The sequence below is a fragment of the Molossus molossus genome, unplaced genomic scaffold, assembly GCF_014108415.1.
Source record: "Molossus molossus isolate mMolMol1 unplaced genomic scaffold, mMolMol1.p scaffold_m16_p_12, whole genome shotgun sequence".
In the NCBI taxonomy this organism is placed as follows: Eukaryota; Metazoa; Chordata; class Mammalia; order Chiroptera; family Molossidae; genus Molossus; species Molossus molossus.
Genome location: NW_023425347.1, coordinates 28096331 through 28121132, shown reverse-complemented (window position 1 = coordinate 28121132; position 24802 = coordinate 28096331). Strand labels below are relative to the sequence as shown.

The 24802-nt window shown below is 39.8% G+C and overlaps 1 pseudogene; it reads left to right on the top strand.

The window, feature by feature from the left end:
• The first annotated feature begins 262 nt into the window (after positions 1–262).
• On the top strand, positions 263–20598 carry LOC118626252 (annotated as a pseudogene).
• The last annotated feature ends 4204 nt before the right edge of the window (positions 20599–24802 follow it).

Below are 24802 nucleotides of genomic sequence, written 5' to 3'. Positions count from 1 at the left end.
AACCACTTCCTCCCCATTCGCGTGGGTGGCCTGTGCTCCATGGCGGGAGAGCGCACCAGCAGGGTGACCCAGAGCCCAGTCTGTCAGCACTGTGTGTGGGCACGTGATGATAACACCGTTCAGAAGGTTACTGTCCTACCTCTGTCACTATAACAGGGCGACTGTAAGTAAGCCCCTCAATTTACTCAAAACTCAATTTCTTTTCTACAATATGAATAGTTTAGGAAAACAATTGCTCGGCCCCTGTCCATGCTTTCCCAGCATGCCTCTGGGCCTTGGATACCTGGCCGCAGGATGCTGGGAGGTGGCAGGTGAGGGTAGTCAAAGGGCCTCAGGCAACCATGGAGGAAGAGCTTTGGAGGAAATATTTTGCACCAACAATAGATATAAATTCATGTAGAAGAGACTCTGGAGCAACTGAAAGTTTCAGAGCTTAAAAGATGGAGTCACTGCTCTGGCCAGTTTGGCTCAGCAGTTAGAGTGTTGGCCTGTGGTCCAAAGAGACCCGGATTCGATTCCCCCTAAGGGCATGTACCTTGGTTGCAGTTTGTCCCTGGCCCTGGTTGGGTCATGCGGGTGGCAGCCACTCGATGTGTCCCTTTCACATCGATGTTTCTCTCTCTCAGAATTGGGCTGAACCTGTGAATTACACCTGGGCCAACGGAAGAACTTACTGCAGCTGAGTTTGAGGTCCTGAGGAAATACCTTGACATGATGGAGATATTCTTGTGATGCTAGGAGGGGGGGCATACAGATATGACACCAGTGTTAATTTTCTCCTAGAAGAATATGGAGTCATGGGTAATGATTCTGTGGTGAGAAATGGGTATTTTACCTGGCCGGTGTGGCTCAATAGTTGAGCGTCGACCCTTGCACCAAGAGGTCACCGGTTCCATTCCTGGTCAGGGCACATGCCCGGGTGGCTGGTCAATCTCGAGTGGGAGGCGTGCAGGAGGCAGCTGATCGATGTTCTCCCTCATCGATGTTTCTAGCTCTCTCTTCCTCTCCCTTCCTCTCTCTCTGTAAAATCAATTAAAAAATATTTTTTAAAAAATGTGTAAGTATTTCTATCCTAAAGAAGCTCTAGTTTCCAATGGAGTCTGAATGGGGAAGTTAGCCCGCTGCGGGGAGGCGGTGCCTGGAGTCATCGGGAGGAGAGCCATGGGAGCAGGGCCGCCTCTCATGTTCAGATCCCCTCGGGGGCACAGTGGGTGTCGTGACACCAGCAGTGGGCGTTCCTCTACAGGTCTTGTCTGGTCCCCCTTGCCAGACCCACCTGACTCTCAAGCACTCCAGGCACCAGGAGGGGAAGCTGGCAGGGCTTGGCTCCTGCCACATGTTTAGTGACCAGTATTTGGAGAAAAAGAAATCCACAAAGTCATGCATGTTGTTTTCCAGTGGCTCACAAGAGAAGACATCGACCTGCACCAACTGAGGCTCAGGACCCGGAGGTGTCCGACTACATCCTGCTGCCCGACACAGCCACCCTGCCAGGGCGGCTTGGAGTCTGTCCCCAGGAGGGCGATGAGAACCCACCGGACTCCGTCACCCTTCTCATCCTGTCCACTTACCAGCTGAACACTACCTCCCTCCCCGAGGTCATCAGAGCTCATGAACAGCCAAATGTGGAACATGAACCTCTCCCGCTCACCCAACCTCAATGTGAAGTGCTGCTGCCAGCCCTCCAGCCGGTGGTTTTCCCTCCCAGTCTCAGGACTTGCCACCTGTGCTGGAGCTGTGTGACTTAGACGAGATGTTCTCCCCTGAGAAGGCTTGGCTCGCTCAGATGACCGACCCGTGTACCATAGAGGACCTGGAATTCTACGGCAGAAAGTGTGGTGACATTTGTAAGCAATAAACTACCGAAGGACCACCAAGATGCCAAGCATACCGTGCGCACATCAAGTGGTGGAGTTCCAGGAACTGAACCAGGTGTTAATGCAGGTAAAACTGCGTGCCACGGCGATTTCTGAAGACTGTGCCTCTTGAAGCGTTTCCTGCCTCCTGAGTCTCTCTTTGCAAACCACTCTTCAGCTGTTCCTCAACTCCTTTATCAAAATTGTCTATCTCCATTTTCTCCTAGGAGCTGTGGGAGGTGAGCGTATCTCTGTGGTGACCAGGTAGGTATAACATCTTCAACTTAGAACATCTCTATGTAGGATACGCTCCATTTTTTCAACTGAATCTGTACTTATATAAAAAAATAAAAAGAAAAGAATTGCTCCCTCAAGCTCCTTTCTTGTCGAATGTCTGTTGTCATCCCTAGGTTCTTTCGAAACGGATAATGATTCTGTATTTCTGGGACTTCTCCTGTGACGCAAGGGAAGCCACGTGTGTCCGAGATGACCTCTGGCCACAGTTTAGGGCCCAGTTTCCGTGGCCTCGTCTGAACCCAGCAGGTTTGAACATTTTCAAATAAGCGTCACACGCTCTGAACAATTGTTCTTTTTTAGAAAAAGGGAACTGACATTAGCAACCAGGTGGGTTTTAAAAGTCATGAAAAGCTGCAAGGAGAAGGCAATGTGCTGCGATTAAGTTCGTAGAGAACTGACATGTGGGGGAAGGGAGCAATCCACCTCCAACAGAGAGCTCCGCCTGTCCCTGTTTTCAACGTCCTCCCACTCATCGACTGTTTCTGTTGAAACTTGTTATTGCTAAAGTACTTTTTTCATCATAAAAAAAAGCTATGGTTTAAAAAGAGAATATTGGCACCCAAATTCAGCTTTAGTGTCAGAGGCAATTAAATTATGTTTGGTCATTTCTCTCCTGGGCATTTGGTGTTATTAGTGTCATCAGTGTGCCCAGGAGAGGGGTGCTTTCTATTAATCGTAAATACAGAAACATATTACACTAATTTTTGAATATTTCTTTTTGAAGACAAATGGTTATATTCTATCAGGCAATAATGATAGAAATAAAAGCAAAAATGTAGCTATTGGTTAAAAAAAAAAAGAGGATATATGCAAAAGTATGTAATTGCTGTAATTATAAGAGGCTTATCTCCTAATTCAAGGTCTTTAAATCCAGAACCTTGTTCCTAGAGTAAGTCTAAAATATAACCAAAACCTCCATTTACAAATATAAAACCTAGTTTAGTCTAATTCTCTGAATGAGGATAGGTGAACTGATGATCAGTAATTTAACCTTTTGAGAATTAACTAGCAGTGTGGCTCTGAGCTGCACTGTTCTCCCCTTCTGTCTAGCTCTTCATAGGTATAAATAACACCAAAGCAATATCTATTTTAGGACACGCTGAAACCTGTTTATTTTATAATTAACAAACTGGGTATGCTTTTTCTGAAGCTTTTCTCAGTAACCAGAATCCCTGGCTACCACTAAGCATATGTCTGTTTTTTGTTTTTGTTTTTTGTTTTGGGGGGGCGGGGTAAGAATTCTATTACTTTGTAATTATAAGAGGGTGGAAAAGATTGCAGTGGTTTCCAGACTCTGCTCCCAGAAGCCCCTGGAATTGTATGGCGCTGTATCAAGGTCTGGCTCAATTCAAGTCAAACAGTCCAACTTGTTTCTTTAAAAATAAAAAATGGATGGAAACCATGGATTTTTCTAACTCTCTCAATTTAGAGTTCAGAAAACTAAAGCCCAACGTCATGCAGTAGTCTTCTACAAGGTAGCTCAGCCAGAGGATTTGGAAAAGTGACAATGATTGGACCGATAAATATGAGAGAGAGAAGCTGGCAATACTATCCTGTGGTAGGACATCATTTTTCTGTTACCTTGGGGGGATTCTATTCATGGCATAGCTCATGTCTCTTTTGTCCTGTCCATGTTTGTTCCCACCACCTTAGTTTAGGCCTCCTTTGCTCACACTAGAGTAGACTTTGTCTCTCCTAATCCAAAGCCTCCTTCCTCCAACCCATTCTACCTCCTGCCACAAACTTCCTACTGCCCCGATGAGAGGCCTGACATGTCCAAGGACACCATTCTGTCTTCTGCAGGGCTTGTAAGGAATACTGTCTTCGGCCCCACCTCAGACCCATGAATCTGACACTCTGAGGGTGAGGCCTAGTAATCTGTGTTTTATCAAGCCCTCCAGGTGATTCTGAAACATGCTAACACCTGAGAACCCTGATCAACAGAATGAACCCGACACTCTGTGCACAAGTATTCAAGGTTCTACATTATCAGTTCCTATCTACCTTCCTGTCTCTCTCTCCTATTGTCCTACAATGTAACCCATGTTCCACATACATCGCACCATCCTTTAACCCAAAAGGTGACTGAATTCCTACTCCCATGCCTTTCATTGTGCCACCCATTAGCTGGATGTCTCCTCGGCTCTCATTTATCTCTGTTGAAAACTCAGCGTCTTTCAAAGTCAACCTCAGCTGCTTTTTCATGAGTGGCTCACAGTACCGATATGGTAACATAACTTCTCATTTTGAATACCTGTATCACTTTGGTTTCCTATGTCCTCATTAATTATAATTATTTGGGCATATGTTTTGTCATGACTACCATCACTTTAAGCTATTGATGTCAAAGACTGTGTTCGTTTTATCATTTTTCCCTACACAGGGCTTTGCACATCATATATATTCAGTAAATATCTGGTAAATAAAACATTTCCTGAGACCGAGAACCTTGTCCTCCTTGGCATCAAGCACAAGATACTGCATATAACAGGTGCTTAATATGTTTAGTAATTGAGTGAAAAATGAAGAGAAGCAGTTTGCGTCAAAGGTCTGGTTTTTTACTGTGGTTAATACTCTTTGCACAGTGTCTTCTCTGTATTAATATATTATGGCCAAAGTACAAATGGCTGAGAATTAAAAAGACCTCTATTCTAAACCAGCTTTTAGCTAGTATGTGACTTTACATGTCATTGATCTTTTCTGGTTTCAAGTCCCTTATTTTTAAAAGGAGATTTTTTAGACAAGTTTTTTAAAGCTGTTTTACTCTTTAAAATCTATAATTTTATAAATTAGCATAGTACAATGGAAAGAATATCCAATCAACAGACCCGAGAACCATTCCTGTGCTGACCATTCTATTAGGCAGTAGAAATAAATTTGAGCAGAGGAACCAGCTCTGTCACTAACTAGTTTTATTGTTAGTCAAGCTCCTTAACTGATTTGAAACTTCTATTCATTTACTGATTTTTTGTTTTAGAGAGAGGAAGGGAGAGAGAGAAACATTGATGTGAGAGAGAAATATTGATTGACTGCCTCCTTCACCCCCCTACTGGGGATCGGGCCTACAACCTGGGCATGTGCCCTGACCAGGAATGGAACCAGGACCAGTCCATGGGGTGATGCTCAATCCACTTATAAAACAAGGAGTTTTCACCACGTGATTGTTTTGTGAAAGGGCACCTTTCACAGCCTCTCTCCTTTACTGCTCTCGCACTGCCCTGTCGTGTAGCCATTAGGCACTTTCCTAAAAGTCTCTTGAAGGGATAGACCTTAGCTTATCTTTATCTCCATATTGTATTTTATATACATAACCATTTAATAAATGCCTGATGATTTTAATTGGAATGAGTTTCCTTTCAACCCATTGTAAAATTTACTAATTCAATAAAAGCATATTTGATTCATCTGGCCAGTGTGGCTCAGTGGGTTGATCTCCTCCCAAGGACTGAGAAGTCCCAGTTCAATTTCCACTCAAGACACATGCCCGGGTTGCAGGCTCAATCCCCAGTAGGGGGTGTGAAGGAAGCAGCTGATCTATGTATCTCTCTCACATCGATGTTTCTATCTCTCTCTCCCTTCCCCTCTCTCTAAAATAAAAATCAATAAAAACATATTAAAAAAACAAAAAAACAAAACATGCTTGAAGGATTCCAAAATGGTAGCAGAGTGAATGGAAGCTACACAGACCATCTCTCAGGACCAAGGTGGAATTACAACTAAAATAAAGACAAATCGTCAGGAAAAAGCAACAGAAAAGCAGCTGGTGAGGACCATGTAGCCAGGACACTGAATCAATGCTGGTAGGGTTGTGGAGGCATGAGAGGGGGGCTGGGAGCCCATGGACAGCAGTGGTCTAAGCTGTGAGCAGCACCCTCAGGGTTAAAATCCCAAGCTGGCTCCACAGCGCAGAGAGCCGGGACAGAGTGCTAAATTAGCCACAGCCACTCACCTTGGGCTCCAGCAGAAGGAGGGTGGTTTGGACTGAAGCTGTCTGGGGACACTCAGGATATGGAGGGTGCTCAGAGCTCTTGCTGAGTTGCGGCCATGCAGGACAGTGGCCATCTTACTCCATCCCATGGCTCTGGAGAAAGGCAGCAGCACCTCCCTCAGATATTCAACCTCACCCATATGGGCCAAAGAAATGCAAATTGAAGCTCATTAACAACCAGCATCTGCCCCACTCTCAGGAAATCCTCTTAAGCTGAACACCTGAGGGAGTTTTTCTTTCAACTGAAAACCCAAGGCTCTTCAAGTAATTGAGACTAATAATCTCCAGGCAAAAGGCTAGAGGGTAATTGAACCGTTCCTGGGCTTGCAAATCTACCCAGGAAAGTAAGACTTGACAGTGGTGTTTAACATGAGTCCTCCTACACCCATCCAAACCCAGTAGAGGGAGCCACAAACAACAGAACACCAACACCCACAGGGAAAATTTAGCAGGCTCCAAAACTCACTGAGATAGCCAAAACGGTGAAACAAAGACACAAATCCTAAATGCAAAAACAAGAAACCTCTACCAAAGATGAGATAAATGAAATCCAGCTAAGCAAGTTATCAGAGTTAGAGTTCAGAGCCATGATCTGGAGGAAGATCAACAACATGAGTAAGGACCTCAATACCATGAGTAAAGATATAGAAGCATTGCAAACCAACCAAGTGGAAATGAAGAATGAAATAGCAGAAATAAAGAATGCATTGAAAAAACTAAACAGCAGAGTAGAGGAAGCTGAGGACCGGATCAGTGAATTAGAAGACAGGTAGAAAAAAATCAACCAATCAGAAAACCAAAAAGGAAAAAAACAATTAAAAAACAGGAAGACAACTTAAAAGAACTGTGGGACAACTGGAAACGTAATAATATTCACTTCATAGGAGTCCCCGAAGAAGAAGAAAAGGAGAAAGGGTTAGAGAATATACTTGAAGAAATAGTGACAGAAAACTTTTCTAACTTGGTGAAAGAAGAAGGCATTCAAGTTCAAGAAGCACAGAGAGGCCCAAGTAACAAGAACCCAAACAGGCCCACACCAAGACACATAGTAATTAAAATGCCAAATATTAAAGACAAAGAGAACACCCTAAAGGCAGCAAGAGATAAGCAACAGGTTACCTACAAAGGAACACCCATAAGACTCTCAGCTGACTTCGCAACAGAAACACTACAGGCCAGAAGGGAATGGCATGAAGTAATCAAGGTCATGAAAAATAAGAATCTGAATCCAAGACTACTCTACCCAGCAATGCTATCATTCAAAATAGAAGGTCAAATGAAGAGCTTCCCAGGCAAAAAAAATAAAAATAAAAGGCTAAGGGAATACATTAGCACCAAACCAGCACTGCAAGAAATGTTAAAAGGACTGCTATAATTAATAGAAGAAATAGGAAGAGAAATAAAACCACACTAAACAAAAATGGCAATAAATAAGTACATATCAATAATCACCTTAAATATAAATGGATTGAATGCTCCGATAATAATACACAGAGTAGCTGATTGAATAAGAAAACATGACTCACCCTGGCCAGTTTTGCTCAGTGGTTAGAGCATTGGCCTATGGTCCAGAGAGACCCTGGTTTGGTTCCCACTAAGGGCATATATCTCAGTTGCAGTTTGTCTCCGGCCATGGTTGGTTGTGCGGGTGGCAGCCACTCTTATGTGTCTCTTTCACTTTGATGTTTCTCTCTCTCTCTCCCTCCCACTCTATCTGAACAAAAAATAGAAAAAAAAGTCATCGGATGAGGATAAAAAAAAAGAAAGCATGACTCACATATATGATGTTTACAGGAGACCCACCTCACAACAAAAGATTCACATAGGTTGAAAGTGAAGGGATGGAAAAAAATCTTCCAAACAAATGGAAAGAAAAAAAAGCTGGGGTAGCAACACTCATATCTGATAAAATAGATTTCAAAATGAAGGCCATAACTAGAGACAAAGAAGGTCACTACATAATATTGAAAGGATCTATCCAACAGGAAGATATAACTTTGGTAAACATATATGCAACCAATATAGGAGCACCAACATATATTAAAAATCTTCTGGAGGACTTCAAAGGAGAAATTGACAGAATTCAATTATAGCAGATGACTTCAATACTCCTCTGACATCACTGGATAGACAAAAAATTAACAAGGAAACAGAGACTCTAAATGAAGCACTAGACCAAATGGATTTAATAGATATCTACAGAGAATTATACACCAAAACTACAGAATTCATATTCTTCTCAAGTGCACATGGGACATTCTTAAAGATAGTCGACATGTTAGGGCACAAACTAAGTCTCTACAAGTTCAAGAAGATTGAAATTATATCAAGCATCTTCTCAGATCACAGTAGCATGAAACTAGAAATCAACTGCAACAAGAACATGCAAAGACATTTGAACACATGGAAGCTAAATAGCATGTTATTAAACAATGAATGGGTTACCGAGGACACCAAGGAAGAAATTAAAAACTTCCTGGAAACCAATGAAAATGAACACAGAACAACACAAAATCTATGGGATGCAGCAAAGCAGTTCTGAGAGGGAAGTTTATAGCACTACAGGCCTTCCTCAAGAAACAAGAAAAATTTCTAATTTACTATCTAACCTCACAACTTAAAGAACTAGAAAGCAAACAAAAAGAAAACCCCAGAGCAAGTCGAAAGAAGGAAATAGTAAAGATCAGAGCAGAAATAAATGACATAGAGATCAAAAAAACAATTCAAAAAATAAATTAAACAAAGAGCTGGTTTTTGGAAAAGATAAACAAGATTGATGGACCCTTAGCTAGACTCACCAAGAAACAAAGAGAGAGAACCCAAATACACAAAATCAGAAATGAATGAGGAGAAGTAACAACTCACACCACAGAAATACAAAGGATCATTAACAACTACTATGAACAATTATATGGCAACAAATTTGACAATCTAAGCAAAATGGACAAATTTCTAGAAACACATAGTCTCCTAAAACTGGACCGGAAAGAGATAGAAAACTTGAACAGACCGATAACAACTAAGGAAATTGAAGTTATAATTAAGATGCTCCCAGCAAACAAAAGCCCAGGCTTGGACAGTTTCATGGGGGGAGTTTTACTGAATATTCAAAGAAGAACTAACACCCTTTCTCCTCAAACTATTTCAAAAATTTCAAGAACAAGGAAGATTTCAAAACTCGTTATACAAGGCTAACATAATTCTAATTCCAGAACCAGAAAGATACTACAAAGAAAGAAAACTACAGGCCAATATCCCTGATGAACATAGGTGCCAAAATCCTTAACTAAATACTAGCAAATTGGATCCAGCAATACATCAAAAAAATTATTCACCATGACCAAGTGGGAGTCATCCCAGGGATGCAAGGCTGATACAATATTCGCAAATCAATAAATGTGATATACCACATAAACAAAATGAAAGATACAAAACACATGATTATATTAATAGATGCTGAAAACGCATTTGACAAAATCCAGTGCCCATTTCTGATAAAAAAAAAATGCTCAGCAATGTGGGAATAGAGGGATCATATCTCAATATAATAAATGTTATATATGAAAGACCTACAGTCAACATCATTCTCAATGGGCAAAAACTAAAAGCATTTCCCTTAAGAACAGGAAAAAGACAGGGATGCTTACTTTTGCCACTCTTATTTAACATAGTACTGGAAGTCTTAGCCACAGCAATTAGACATGAGGAAAAAATAAAAGGATAAAAGGGTCCAAATTGGAAAAGAGGAAGTGAAACTGTCATTATTGGCAGATGACATGATATTATACATAGAAAACCCTAAAGACTCCATCAAAAATCTACTAGACTTAATAAATAATTTTGACAAAGTAAAGGATACAAACTTAACGTCAAGAAACCGATGGCATTCTTATACACCAATGATGAACTCACAGAAAGAGAAATTAAGAAAACAATCCCATTTACCATTGTGGCAAAAAATTAAGATACCTAGGAATAAACTTAACCAAACAAGTAAAAAACCTATTTGCAGAAAACTACAGGAGATTGAAAAAAGAAATAGAGGAAGATAAAACGTGGAAGCACATACCTTGTTCATGGATTAGAAGAATTAACATAATTAAAATGTCCTTATTACCCAAAGCAATCTATAGATTCAATGCAATCCCCATCAAAATATCAATGACATATTTCACAGAACTAGAACCAATACTTCAAAAGTTCATATGAAACCAAAAAAGACCCTGAATAGCCACAGCAATCTTGAAAAAGAAGGACAAAGTAGGTGGGATCACAATACCAGATTTCAGGTTATACTACAAAGCTACTGTTATCAAAACAGCCTGGTACTGGCACAAGAACAGGCATATAGACCAGTAGAACAGAACAGAGAACCAGGACACTGACCCAAGACATTATGCTCAATTAATATTTGACAAAGGTGGCAAGAGCATACGATGAAGTAAAGCCAGCCTCTTTAATAAATGGTGTTGGAAAAATTGGACAGCTACATGCAAAAAAATGAAACTAGACCATCAACATACACCATACACAAAAGTAAACTCAAAATGGATGAAAGACTTAAATGTGACCCGTGAGTCCATAAAAATCTTAGAAGAAAATGTAGGCAATAAAATTTCTAACATAATACACAGTAGAATTTTCATTGATACATCACCTAAGGCAACAGAAACAAAGGGAAAAAATGAACACATGGGACTACCCCAACTAAAAGGATTCTACATAGCAAAAGAAACAACCATCAAAATGGAAAGGCAACCCACTGTATGGGTGAGCATAATTGCCAATGATACATCGGATAAGGGATTAATTTCCAAAATATGGAGAGTGCTCATACAACTCAACAAAAGGAAGACAAGGAACCCAAATAAAAAATGGGCAGAGGAGCTAAACAGGACAGACAAATGGCCAAGAGACATATGAATAAATACTCAACATCACTAATCATCAGAGAGATGCAAATTAAAACAACAATGAGGCATCACCTCACACCTGTCAGAATGGCCGCCATCAACAAATCATCAAACAACAAGTGTTGGCGAGGGGTGGAGAAAAGGGGACTCTAGTACACAGCTGGTGGGAATGCAGACTGGTGCAGCCACTGTGGAAAACAATATGGTGTTACCTCAAATAATTAACAATTAAACTGCCATTTGACCCAGTGATCCCACTTCTAGGAATATACCCTAAGAAGCCCGAAATACCCATCAGAAAGAGTATATGTACCCCCATGTTTGTAGGAGCACTATTTACAATAGCTAAGATCTGGAAACAGCCCAAGTGTCCATCAGTAGATGAATGGATAAAAAGCAGTGGTACATATACACAATGGAGTACTATGCAGCTGTAACAAAGAAAGATCTTTTACCCTTTGAGACAACATGGAGGGACCCGAAGAGTATTATCCTAAGAGAAACAAGCCAAACAGAGAAAGACAAATATCACATGATCTCACTTATCTGTGGAATATAACAGTCTGAAGAGCAGGGTAGACCCAGAGACATAGAAGTAGGGTACAGACTGACAACCCTCAGAAGAGGGAATTGGGGGGGAGGCAGGAGATAAACCACAGAACTTTTATGCATGTACACATAACCGATGGACATGGACAACAAAGTTGGGGACAGGGTGGGAGGATGGGGAGGAGTGTTTCAATGGGGAAAAAAGGAGAAACATTTGTAACAAAAATAAATTAATTAAAAAAGAAAAGAAAACATGCTTGACTCTAGCATTTCCTATAGAAATTTTTAAACCTAGAAAATTCTCGAAGAAAGCAATCTGAGATTCTGCTGTTCCACTGAAAAATCTTAAGGTCTAAAAGAGGATGGTGGTCCCATATTTGTCTTGGAACTTTGAAAATGGACACTTTCTTACACTGGCAGTAACAAGGTTAAAAAAAACATGATGACTGAAACAACACCAGTCAACACAAAAGCAAGCAGGACACAGTCTTGAAAATCAGAAGGCAGAAAGACTGAACAACATTAGTCTATATTAAAGACGGTTGCTCAAATCTTGCATGCCCTTTTCTGGGGATAACAGTACGGTAAGATATCTGTTTTTCTGGGGATAACAGTATGGTAAGATATCTGTTTTTCTGGGGATAACAGTACGGTAAGATATCTGTCTTGACTGTGCTGAACTTGACTGAGTAGGAGGAGATGTTCCTTGGTAGAGAAGTTGTTTCTCAGGTTATGTCCTTCTCCTAAGAAGGACATCCATCATTCTGTTACCCATGCTGCAGTGGGGTGGGTTCTTTCCCATCAGCTTCTGAGAACGGAATTCTTTCACCTTCTGGAATTATATAACAAGGAAGATATTGTGTCCAGTCCTAGACGGGAAGAGTGAGGTAGGGTGGGCATGACATCTCACCAGAAACATTCTCATCAAAATATAGGTGTTGTCCTTCTTAGTAGTTGAAGGATCCCCACCTTTTCTCCCAGACCACAGGCTGAAAACCAAAGAGATATAGAAAAGGAAAAAAATGATCACTTGGAAAATTTTGATTATCAGGTGATTGTATATTCACTTATACTGAGACGATTTTGACTTTGAAGCTGAGGCGGACTGAGGCCAAAGGTGCCCTAAACGCACATGAACGGAAATCCTGGGCCATCCGCCAGCGCAGAGGGAACGCTGATGGCCTCCAGGTGGCACAGCGAGGGTTTCAAGGCCCAGATGCTGCTCCTCAGGCCTGGGTTGTCTATAACTTGCCAAGTAACCAAATTAACTTATTTGGTGGTGTGAGTGGTGTCTGGGCCCTGCCAGAGCTGAGGGTATAAAAGTCAGCACAATCACTGATCTCCGTATAAATGACCGAGGCTTCCAAACTTAGGGTGGAGATAGAAGGCAGAAAATCCACTTGCATCTTGGTTTCCTGTATGGCTTTTGCATTTCTTATTAGCTGTTTTGAATTAAACCCTGTAAAAGAACATTTGAACTCTTTCCAGCTTGAACATACTCACCACCCTCGAAATGAAACCAAACTTAGTGGTCTAGTCTTACTCAGAAGCCCAGGCTCCTCAAAGGAGCCTAGATGGATCTATCTGGCCCATTACACATTGGGTTAGTGTGGTGGATTGTATTTTGGTTTTTGATGGTCCCGGCCCATCCTTTGGGAGAACTAAACTTCCCGATATCATTGACATGAGGCTAGCAGGTGACTTGCATTAGCTTGTGGAATGTGAGCAGAAGTGATGCTCTGAGCAGAACCTTTAAGAACCAGTGCGGTTCTGCCAGCTTTTCTGTCCCTCTGCTGAGGTCAGTGGGCCCCAAATTGGGGCCACACCTCCAAAGAAGAGATTAGGGAGAAAAGCTCTGTCTACCTTATAACAAACATGAATATGAGCAATGAACTTGTGTGATTGTAAGCCTTTAAGTAGAGCGGCCATTTGTTAGCATAGTATAGCTTCCCTCAGCTGACTGATGCAGTCATGTCAGGTCATAGGAATTCTTAGCTGCAGGAAACACATGCCAGGCTCCTTACTTTCAAGTAACAGCTGGTACATTTCAAATATAAAGCTGCTTCATCCAACACGTTTTTATCGCGATGGAATTTTCCTTATATTTTGTGTTCTTGGTTTGAATGGCTTCATCTTTTCTAGGAGGGTCATGACTGAGAACTATGTACATCTGCATTCTCTTATCTATGAAGAGAATAGACCTAGATTCATTGATAACAAATTTCTCTTGGGACCAAATGTGCAAATGTGCCACTAATCCTGAAACTCTTTACTAATTGACATATGAGTATTTTCCCTAGGTCTATAATCTAAGCTTTATAAACTCAGATTGTCATTGTCTAGAAGCTGTCTGGGGAAAACACACACACACACACACACACACACACACACACACACACACACACACACACAAAAGCTGTGTTATGTTTATCTTTATCAGCACCCAAGGAAGTTGCAAACAGGTAGAAGCCAAATTTTTCTCCAGCCCATATTATTAAATACATTCTGTCTCCTGACCAGGTGGAAAGCTGTTATCTCAGACACACAGGCCAGACTAAAGAGGATTTTCTTTCTTAAGAAAGATAGGAACAGATTTTCTACTTTCCACAGTTTCACTTTAAATTTTGGACATGCAACTTTCCCATGAGTTATTGTATGCATAAGTTTTCTCTACTGCAAAATTTAAATTCACTCCTTCTTCCAAACTGGGACCATCTAGTCCTCATCCATGTCAAATCTGACAGCTTTCGCCCTGTAATTGGAGTGTTTAATCTGTTTACATTTAATGTATTACTGATATTAGTAGGTTCAAGGCTGGTATATTTGTATTATATCAAGCCCCTCTTTTCTTTGCTGCTTTTTTCCCCTTCTTTCCTGTCTTCTTTGTCTTAATCAAGTATCTGTCAGTTGTTCTTTCTCTCTCTGCTATTGGTGTTTTAGCTATATCTATTTGTAATATTTTTTCTAGTGATTCCTCTAAGGATTTTATTATACATCTTTAATTTATCACAGTTTACTTTGAGTTAATACCATACCACTCCACATATAATGCAAAGACCTTAAAACAACATAATTTTATGTACACTCCCTCCTGGCTTTTGTTCTATTGTTACATATTTCATTTCTAAATATGTTTTAAGCCCTACAGTACATTCTTACTACTTTTGCTTTTAATAGTCGGTCAACTGCAGCATTTTTTCACGGTGGCCAAGACATGGAAAACAACAGTGTCCTTCAAGAGATTGATTGGATAATGAAGAAGTGGTACATATATACAGTGGAATAGTACTCAGCCATAAGAAAAGATGAAATACTGCCATTTAGACCAACATGGATGCACTTTGAGAATATTATGCTAAGCAAAATAAGTCTGTCAGAAAAAGTCAAGAACCATGTGATTTCACTCATGTGTGGGATATAAAACTGCAACTTATAGACACAGACAACATTATGATGGTTACCAGAAGATGTGGGCATAGGGGCAGTAGAGGGGAAAGGGGACCAAATATATGGTGAAAGAAGATGACTTGACATTGGGTGGTGGGCACACAATGCAATATTCACATGATGTATCATGGAAATGTATACTTGAAACCTATATAATCTTATTAACCAATGTCACCCCAATGAATTTAGATTTAAAAAAACCTAAACTTCATCATAAAGAGATTGTTTACATAAAGTGTTATATAACCATTTAATGGAATATTATGCAGCCATAAAAAGATGTATCTATTTTGATATGTGTTAATATGAAAAGGTACCTATGATATATCATTAGGTGAGAAATGTAGAACAGCACCTAGCTTCACTACTTGCTAGTGCGTGACTAGGGCCAGGGATTAAACCTGCAACTCAGGTATGTGTCCTTGAGTGGAATTAAACCCTCTATTCTTCAATGGGCAAGAGACACTCTAACCACTGAACCACTCTGGCCAGGGCTTGATTTTTATTTAAATATGCATTATACATAAAACTTAAAATTTAAAAATTGAGGCTATTTCTATACCAAAAAAGAACAGTAATTTCTTTACTACAGGAGGAATAAGGCATTGTTAACAATATACTTTTTTCACCTGAAAATGAATCAAATGTGTAATTTAATATTGTATTTAAAATGTCATAATAGGTTTGGCCAGGGGCCTTAGTATTTATTTATAATTTCAAATGAAAGCATGAATCCTGAATACCTAGACTAAAATCTTATATTTCTAGCAAGAAATACCTATAAAAGTTTGAGGAAAAAACTTAAATTCTCCAAAGGAACACTTTCCTTATCATGTCCACGATTTCAGCAAGAGTAGGACATGTATTATTGATATGCATATGATTGTAACCATGCAGATGAAATCCGATTTAATGCTGTAGAATACTGGTTTTCTGTCAGGCATCACCCATGGAGAGGAAGAGATAAAGGCAGAGAAGGAAAGAGGCCATATGTGATCATTTTGGAGGTGCCACCTAAATAATTTTTATTCTCAGTGTATTCTCATTTGAAGTTTGATGTCTGTGTGTGTTGAGGAAGAAATGAATTCTCGTAATGTGAAATCACCAAAGTTCCATTTGTGTTCCCCACAGATCCTGTTCACAATGTTCATTTAGCAAATCCTAGTGGTCGCGCATGCCCCACACTCAAACTTAGGAGCAAGAGGCAATTTCTTTAAAGATTTATTTTTAAAAACTGCCTTTTACAACCTGAAGAATAATTTATTCATAAAATCATTGACATTCCTATATATATGTCAAATATTTGGGCTTATATGATAATTAAATTTTTATGGTGGAACATGTTCATTTGACCATGTACAAGAATACATTTTCAGTTCAAGAAAATGATCCTGACTGTCCAGGTTAGGTAGCAAGATGACTCTATCACAGTTACCTAATATTCATCCCGAAGTCCCTTTGAGATAACGAAAACCTGTGTGATCACTGGAAATAGAGAAGGGCACTGTTGATCTTCCACACATTTGAAGACCATGGGAGAGGTGGTGAGATGGACCCAGACAGATGAGGATTGTAAGATGTTAAACGGACATCAACTCACCTGTTTACTCCAGATGATTTATATTGACAGCCTGGCTGTGCAGAGAAGAATTTAATGCTGGGACTGGGCTAAATATTAAGGTTGACAGATGAAATACACGCTGCACAATTAAATTTCAATTTCAGGTAAACCATAAATAACTTTTTAGGAAAGTATGTCCCAAATATTACATAGGACACACGAATCCTACAAAATTATTTTTTGTTTATCCCAGTTGAACTGGGCATTTTGCATGTTTATTTGCCTGATCTGGCCACCACATGTAGCCGCAAAGAACACACCGGCATGGGTTTTCCCTGCCATGATTTCTGAAGAGAGAAATGTCTGCAGGGCAGACCCGAGGAGAGGCAGGCTTTCTCCTGCACGCAGCCACTGTCACATCTCCAAACGACAGTCTGGGCTGCTGGTGGTGCTTTTCTCCAGCCACCTGGTTCCCAGGACAGCTCCACTGACAATGCAAAGTTATCCTAAGAACAATACTCACTCTCCCTGTTTACCTGAAAAATTAGTAACAAGGACACAGAGGCATCTCCCACAAACCCTTCTTCACGTTGACTCTAAGTCAACACGGACAGCAAGGACTTGCTTCTGGAAGGTTTTAGACTGAAAGAGAAAGAAGAGCAAGGGGGAAACATTTTAGAAGAATAAATGCTTAAACAACCATAGTAAGCCTCTTAAATTAGAGGGGGGAAAATCCAGAATCCAATTATGTGGAGCCTTTCAGTCCTAGACCCAAGGTACAGGGACATGACCAAGTCAAAATGAAAATAACGGGCCACAAGTTTCAGGTGAACCTAAGCAGGACGAACATGTGCACATGCACACGCACTTGTAGACACACGTGTGAAGAAAGAAACACACTGGCTGCTAATAGTGCTCATCGCAAGGTGCAGATTAATGTGAATTTTTATTTTTCAACATTTTCTTTTATTTACTTTCTGATATTTGCTAATGTTTCACAGTGACAAGTTTTGCTTTTGTCATTCAAAAAAACATGTAATTAACTTTTACTTAAAAATGAATGGGTTTAAAGAACAAGAATAAATCAGACACCAAATTGCTCCATTTATAATGAGGTGTTACAATCTTCAATGTTTGTAAATCAATCAGAAAAAGATTGATGGCTCATTAAAATTGGGGCAAAGGATACAAGTAGTGAGGAGATGCAAATGACTCCATAAGTTATGATTCTATTTTTTATACATAGCTAAAAGCCTTGAAAGGAATATTTCAACATGTTCACAATGGTTCTTTTTATTTTTCTCTTTGTATCTACCTGTGTTCTCTGGGAATGAGCCTGTAATATCTGTGCAATCATAAATTAGGTGAAAAAAATTAATCTCTTAAAAGAAAAGAAAAGAAAAAAAGAGCAATGTGTCCTAAAATAAATTGAAAGTAAGTTGGTGGAATTTGAATGAATGTCTTAAAGCTAAAGGAAAGACGAGACCTGGGCTTATTCTCACCCCCTTAGAATGTGCGTCCACCTTTCCTGTCTCAGTGAAGCCTCCCTGGATGCCATCTGGGCAGCAGCCTGGCACGTCTGTCAGCTGCACCATCAGGGGGGGAACTGCGATGAGAGGCCAGATGTGCTAACTCTCAAGCTTGAGCAGAATGGATCAGATCAGATCATCTGGAAGAATTTCTGGAAAACACACTCTCACTTTCTGGTTGCCAATACACCCTTTCCTGAGAGGTACTATTCTTGGAGATTTCATGTGGTCATGCATTGTTTTTCTCTCTCTTTTACATAACAGCTCCTAAGCCCTGGGACAGACTCGAGTTGCCAGCTGTCCACACACCGAAGACGATGCCGTAGCAATGGAAGGGAACTTGTGCCAACCCAACAGTTGTACTGGGATAATTTTTAGGAGTGAAAGACCCTGTATGATCTTTCTGTGTGCATATGCACGGTTTGCCTTTCTACATAGAAAGTGGCATTAAAAACAACAACAACAACAACAACGAAAAAAAACCCAAGCCCACTACCAGGAATTCCAAGTTTAGATTAAGACATTTTTCTATTTTTACAAATAGCTAATTAAAAGTCTCACATCTCCCTCTCTCCCCAAAAGATTTACCAGCACAGATGGCAAATACACCAAAGATAGATGTAATCCTAGTCCTCGAGAAAGGCATGCGATTTCTGCAGCTCCTTCCACCTCTGAAGCAGGCACTGCAGAACCGACCCTGTATTCCTCATCACAGACCCTTCAGGCGGAGGAGAGGGGTGAGCAAAAATCACACGCACAGATTCTTTCAGCTGTAGGCATGGTTTTCCATATCTGCCTAAAATCGTCAATCCACGCCAAGGAGGATTATTGATGATCCAGTGCGGACACCCTTCCCTAGGCTGACGCTCCACTTGAGGTCGGAAACCCACAAGTGCCCCCACCAGCGCTGGAGACCAGCAGACATTGTGTAACTTACAAAGCTTTTCACAGCTGTCTTCCTTCAGCTTTGCCCGTTCTTGTGAAGAAGGTTGAACTGGGGGAGTGCATTCCCGATTCCCAGAGAAGGGAATTTGCTCAAGAGGTTGCAGTCTATAAGTGTTGGAACTTCAACTTTTTTCTGAGAAATCAAAGTCATCATTCTCTTGCTAGTTTATCTCTTTAGCTGGATGGTACTGAAATTACACATTAGGACTTCATTTCTTTAGCCTGTGCTACTTTAATTCTTCTACCGATTCCTGTCTGATGGCAGAGGGATGTAATATCGAATAACAGCAGAATGAATGGCATTGGGGTTTTAACTCAAATAGCCTATCACAATTGTAAGATATCTTTTCAGTCTTGTGTTTTATCTTTACAATTTTGAGTGATTTGCAATCACAATTTATAAAGCCATACTTTTTTTTTTCCTTTATTGATTTTTAGAGAGAGAGGAAGGGAGAGGGAGAGATAGAAACATCAATGAGAGAGAACATCGATTGGCTACCTCCTGCAAGCCCCCCACTGGGGATCGGGCCCAGAGCCTGGGCATGTGCCCTGACTGGGAATTGAACCGGTGACCTCTTGGTGCATGGGTTGATGCTCAACCAGTGAGCCACAATGGCCGAGCAAGCTATGCTTGTTTTAATATACAAATTAACATTTACATTAAAGATGTATCATAAATTTCCTGAGGCATTGCATACTCCAGCAGACCAAATGTAGCCCTAAGATTAAAGATACCCTGATGTGAGAAGCTTGGGCATTGTTTCTTGTAAAAATTCAGTTTCGCTTTGAGGGGAAATACACTGAGACAAAAGGAGGTGATGGTGAGTTAATTTCAGTAGTTGTTTCTAAGAGATTTTGATGGGTTACCTCAGGTAGGTGGTACTGACAGTTTTCTCTGGAGAACAGGAGAGAAAGTACAAGAGGGGGGTTTGGGGGAGGTTAAGAAAACATATCAGATAAACTGGGGACATGATAACAAATGTTGCCTTTTTACCATTTTATCTAAAGCCAACCTTGAGTTTATATCTGTGATAAGCATGACTCAGGAGAAAGGCATTTAAACACCTTCATTAATGTGAAATTGGCTTGACTGATACATTAAAGAAAACTGAAAAAAATTTATATCTTGAACCTTAAAAATTTTCCAAATCCTTCTATACGTAGATGTAATCCAAGTCCATCTCAAGTGACCTCATGCCACCAACATCTCCCTATATGGTGACAAGGGTAATTAATGTGGAGGCTGTCTTATGCAGCATGCTTACAGCAATTGTTCTATTGTTCGTTCTAGAAAATCACTGCTACGTTTTCCAAAACTCATTCAGCAATCACTTGTCAAGAGCCCACTAGGATCAAGGCGCTGTTGTCTGGCACCACTTTGCACAAGGTGCCTCTTGCAATGCAGTTTAAGCAAAGGACCCCCAAACTCTGTGGGCTGCGTGGCCATTGTCGGGATGCAGGAAGCAAATTCATCCTCACATTATTTTTTGGACCATTTGCCTCTAGTAGTTAAGAACACATCTCGGTTGAACAGCCTCTTTTTCTTGGCTTTTCTTCAGGTGTGAAATGGTTTAATACCAGTCCCTATCTCCCAGTCTCTCTGCTGGGGTTCTGAACTCAGACAATATTTGTAAAGCAATTTGTTCTCAGAAAAAAAGGTCACACTTAGAAGGGTAAATATTATCCACCTGACTGCACTGAACAATTCAACAACTTCAATTATCTTAATAGCCAACCAATATTAACTGCGGTGTAATACATGGTTTTTCGGTTGGCCGTTATTACAAGTTTAAACCTACGTACAATGCCTTGCATGGTGTTTGGCATGTAGAATGTGTTTGACAAATGTTAACTTCTTCAGTTTCTTCTAAAAAGACGGAGCCTTGACCATGCATTCCCTGAGTGAACTGTGCTTTTGTTGATCTCTCCAGCCCGTGTTCAGTAGGTTCTCTGGCAGCAGGGAGATGCTCCATACTATTTGCAGACTGAGTCAGCCGGTCAGAGAGTGGTAAATGGGCATTTGAAATTTTTCCTAGCACAGCTTACAGAGAGACTCTAGTAAGATACAGCACAAAAAATATTAACTTTTTTTTAAACTTCTGAGCTGTCTGTTATGTATTTTTTTGGTCATTGTTTACATTTATGGTTGCTTTATCTCATCTTGATGTTAAATGACATAGATCTAAATTTTCTTTAAAATGAATGCATATTTTAACAGCTCTATTAAGGTATAATTCATATTACAAACAAGTCACCCATTTATAATGGCTTTGAGCGTTTTTATTGCATTGTGTAACCATCACCACAATCAATTATAAAACATTGTCATCATACACTTTCTACCCCTCATCCTCAAGCCCTCCTGTCCATCTCTCCCAGCTCTCCCACTCATGAGTCTACCTTCTGTATCTATAGATTTGCCTATTCTGGACTTTTCATGTAAATGGAGTCATACAATACGTGGACTTCTGTGCCAGACTTCTTCCACTTATCATAATACGGTCAAGGTTAATGCATGTGGTAGCATGTGTCAGTTCTATTTCTATTTTGTCCTAGTCTTGTTTCATGGGTGCTTGTTCATGTGTAGCCATGTCTGACAGACAAAAGCTTGTGGTCTCATGGTTGATGGATGACTAATATTCTTATGATCTCATAGTTTCATAATCTTGAATACCTGAGGTCTTATGTTTAAAGGTATAGTAGTCTCATGAGTTTGGCCACAGGGCCCACCAGAAAGAAGAGGTAGTCAAAGCTTTAAAAACCCAAAGGCGAACTAAGATTAACCAATGCTGCAACCTAATATCTTTGAGGGTAAATACAAAGAAAACAAGCCCTATATACACTGACATGAGGCTGGTGTGTGACTAGCATTAGCTTGTGGAATGTGAACAGAAGCGATGCTCTGAGCAGAACCTTTAAGAGCCAGTGCGGTTCTGCCAGCTCGTCTGTCCCTCTGCTGAGGTCAGTAGGCCCCAAGTTGGGGCCACACCTCCAAGGAAGAGATTAGGGAGAAAAGCTGTGTCTGCCTTATAACAGACATGAATATGAGCAATAAACTTGTGTGATGGTAAGCTTTTAAATATTTACCCACGGTTTTTATGTTTTTCTTAAGTGAACATAGGGTGTCTATATCTTTGCAAATAAATGTTTTCAGATTTTTCAGGTAACTACCCAGAAGAGGGATTGCTAGGTCATTTGATAACCCTATTCTTAATTTTTGAGGAACCTCTATACTGTTTTCCATGGTGGCTGTACCAGTTTCCATTCCCACCAGCGGTGAATAAAGGTTCCTTTTTCTCCACAACCTCTCCAAGACTTGTTATTACTTGTCTTGTTGATAATAGCCATTCTAACAGGTATAAGGTTGTATCTCATTGTAGTTTTGATTTGTATTTCCCTAATATCTAATGAAGTTGGGCATCTTTTTATGTATCTGTTGGCCATTTGTATGTGTTCTTGGGAGAAGTGTCTGTTCAGGTCTTCTGCCTATTTTTTACTTGAATTGTTTGCTTGTTTGTTTGTTTGTTTGGTATTGAGTTCTATGAGTTCTTTATATATATTGAATATTAACTCCTTGTCAAAGCTGTTGTTTGCAATTATTTTCTTCCATTCATTGGTTGCCTTTCTGTTTTATTGATGGTTTCTTTTGCTGTACAGAAGTTTTTAGGTTGATATAGTCCCATTCACTTATTTTTGCCTTCATTTCCTTTGCCTTTGGGATCAAATTAATAAAACCCTCTCTAAGACCAAGGTCCATGAGTTTAGTACCTATGTTTTCTTCTATGTAATTTCTTGTTTCAGATCTTGTATTTAGGTCTTTGATCCATTTTGAATTAATTTTGTACATGGGGACAAATTAGTCTAGTTTCATTCTTTTACATGTGTCTTTCCAATTTCCCCAGCACCATTGATTAAAGAGGCTTTCTTTTCTTTGTTGTATGTTTTTGGCTTCTTTGTCAAAAATTATTTGCCCATATACAAGTGGTTTTATTTATGGGCTCTTAATTCTGTTCCATTGGTCTATTCTTCTGCCAATACCATGCTGTTTTGATTGTCACAGCCCTGTAACATAATTGAAGTCAGGTGGTATGATACCTCTGGCTTCGTTCTCTTTTCTCAAGTTTGCTTTTGCTCTTCAGGGTCTTTTGTGGTTCCATATAAATTTGATAATTTTTTGTTCTAATTCTTTAAAAAATTTCATAGGGATTTTGATGAGGATGGCATTAAATCTGTGTATGCACTTGGTTTTCACCTCATTTTCTTTCCACTATTCCAATAATGCTCTGTAAAAGACTGTTACAGTATATCTTTGCTAATTTTTCTGATTAAGTGTTTAGTATAAATTTCTGAAAGTAGAATTGGGGGGTTCAATTAATTTTTTTGTTTGTTTGTTTATTTTTTTTGAATGAGTGAGTGAGTGAATGAGTGAGTGAGCGTGTGAATGAGTGAGTGAGTGAGCGTGTGAATGAGTGAGTGAGTGAGCGGGGGGTTCAATTAATTTTTGATACACACAGCCAAATGGCACTTCTTAAAAATTAAACCAATTTATGTGCTTACAAACAATATATGAGAATAATTTTTTTCATATTTGCTCCACTTAGAAAAATCATTCTTAATACCTCACATTCCAATACACTTTGAAGGCAAAAATATTTTTCATAATGAGTCATCACTGTAACTTCCATAAAGCCCAACTACTTTAAAGACTGTGGTATTTTGTCTGTGGTTTAATGTCTCTGTATGAGACTTTTCCAGGGTCCCTATGACGGCCAGCAGGCGGTGCTCACACACAGATTAGAAAGATCTCTATGGTCACATTCCCTCTTCATGCACAAGACATCATTCACATCATCTGAAACTCTTGGACCACACCCCATCATGGCCTGCTTGCTTCAAATTTATGTAATGATTTGTGCAGCAATATCTTAAATTCGGGCTCATTATTATTCTTCCTATTTTGTTGTCTTGTGAAGAGTCAGGTTAACAATGTCCAAAAATCCCTCTGACTGCGAGGTCCCTATAGAAAGCCAATAGCTCTGTAGGATCCGCTGCAATGAGTTTTCAAGCATCCGACCTTAAACATGTGTCAGCCAGCCTTAACCCTCCGCCTCTTTATACTCCTGTCTGTAAGTGGCATATGCCAAAACACCACATAATACGCCTTGCTTTCCGTACTTCAGTTTCTTCAGTTTTCTATATCACATCTTTCTTATTAAGATGGTAGCTGATATATTTGTCATGGCAAACCTAAGGCAGGTTCAAGTTTCCCAAAGTTTTCATTCCTACTAGGGCTGAGTTTTTTGGTTTGTTTATTTTAAATGTCTTATATTTAGAGCCCAGTTTATTTTTCTTTTAATGTCTGATATTTGAGACTGTCATGCTGCCATGTGCTCAATAAAAGGCCATTTCACAAAATTTTTAAAAAGTCTTAACATCCAAAGTAACAGAAAAAATTTGAGAAAAATATTAACAACACATAAGACCCACAAAAGGTGATGTCCTTACAAGATAAAAAACTCATATATGTCTGTAAAAAATAATAAAACCCTAACAAAAAAATATGGACAAAGGACTGAGTAGAATTTATAGAAGCACAAGTAATTGTGGATGTATTTAAAAAAAATATTTAGTATCATTAGTTATAAAAAATACAAATTAAAATGACCTTTGTTTAAATTACCAAAGAGTAATTCAATGTTAGCAATGATGGTTAGGAC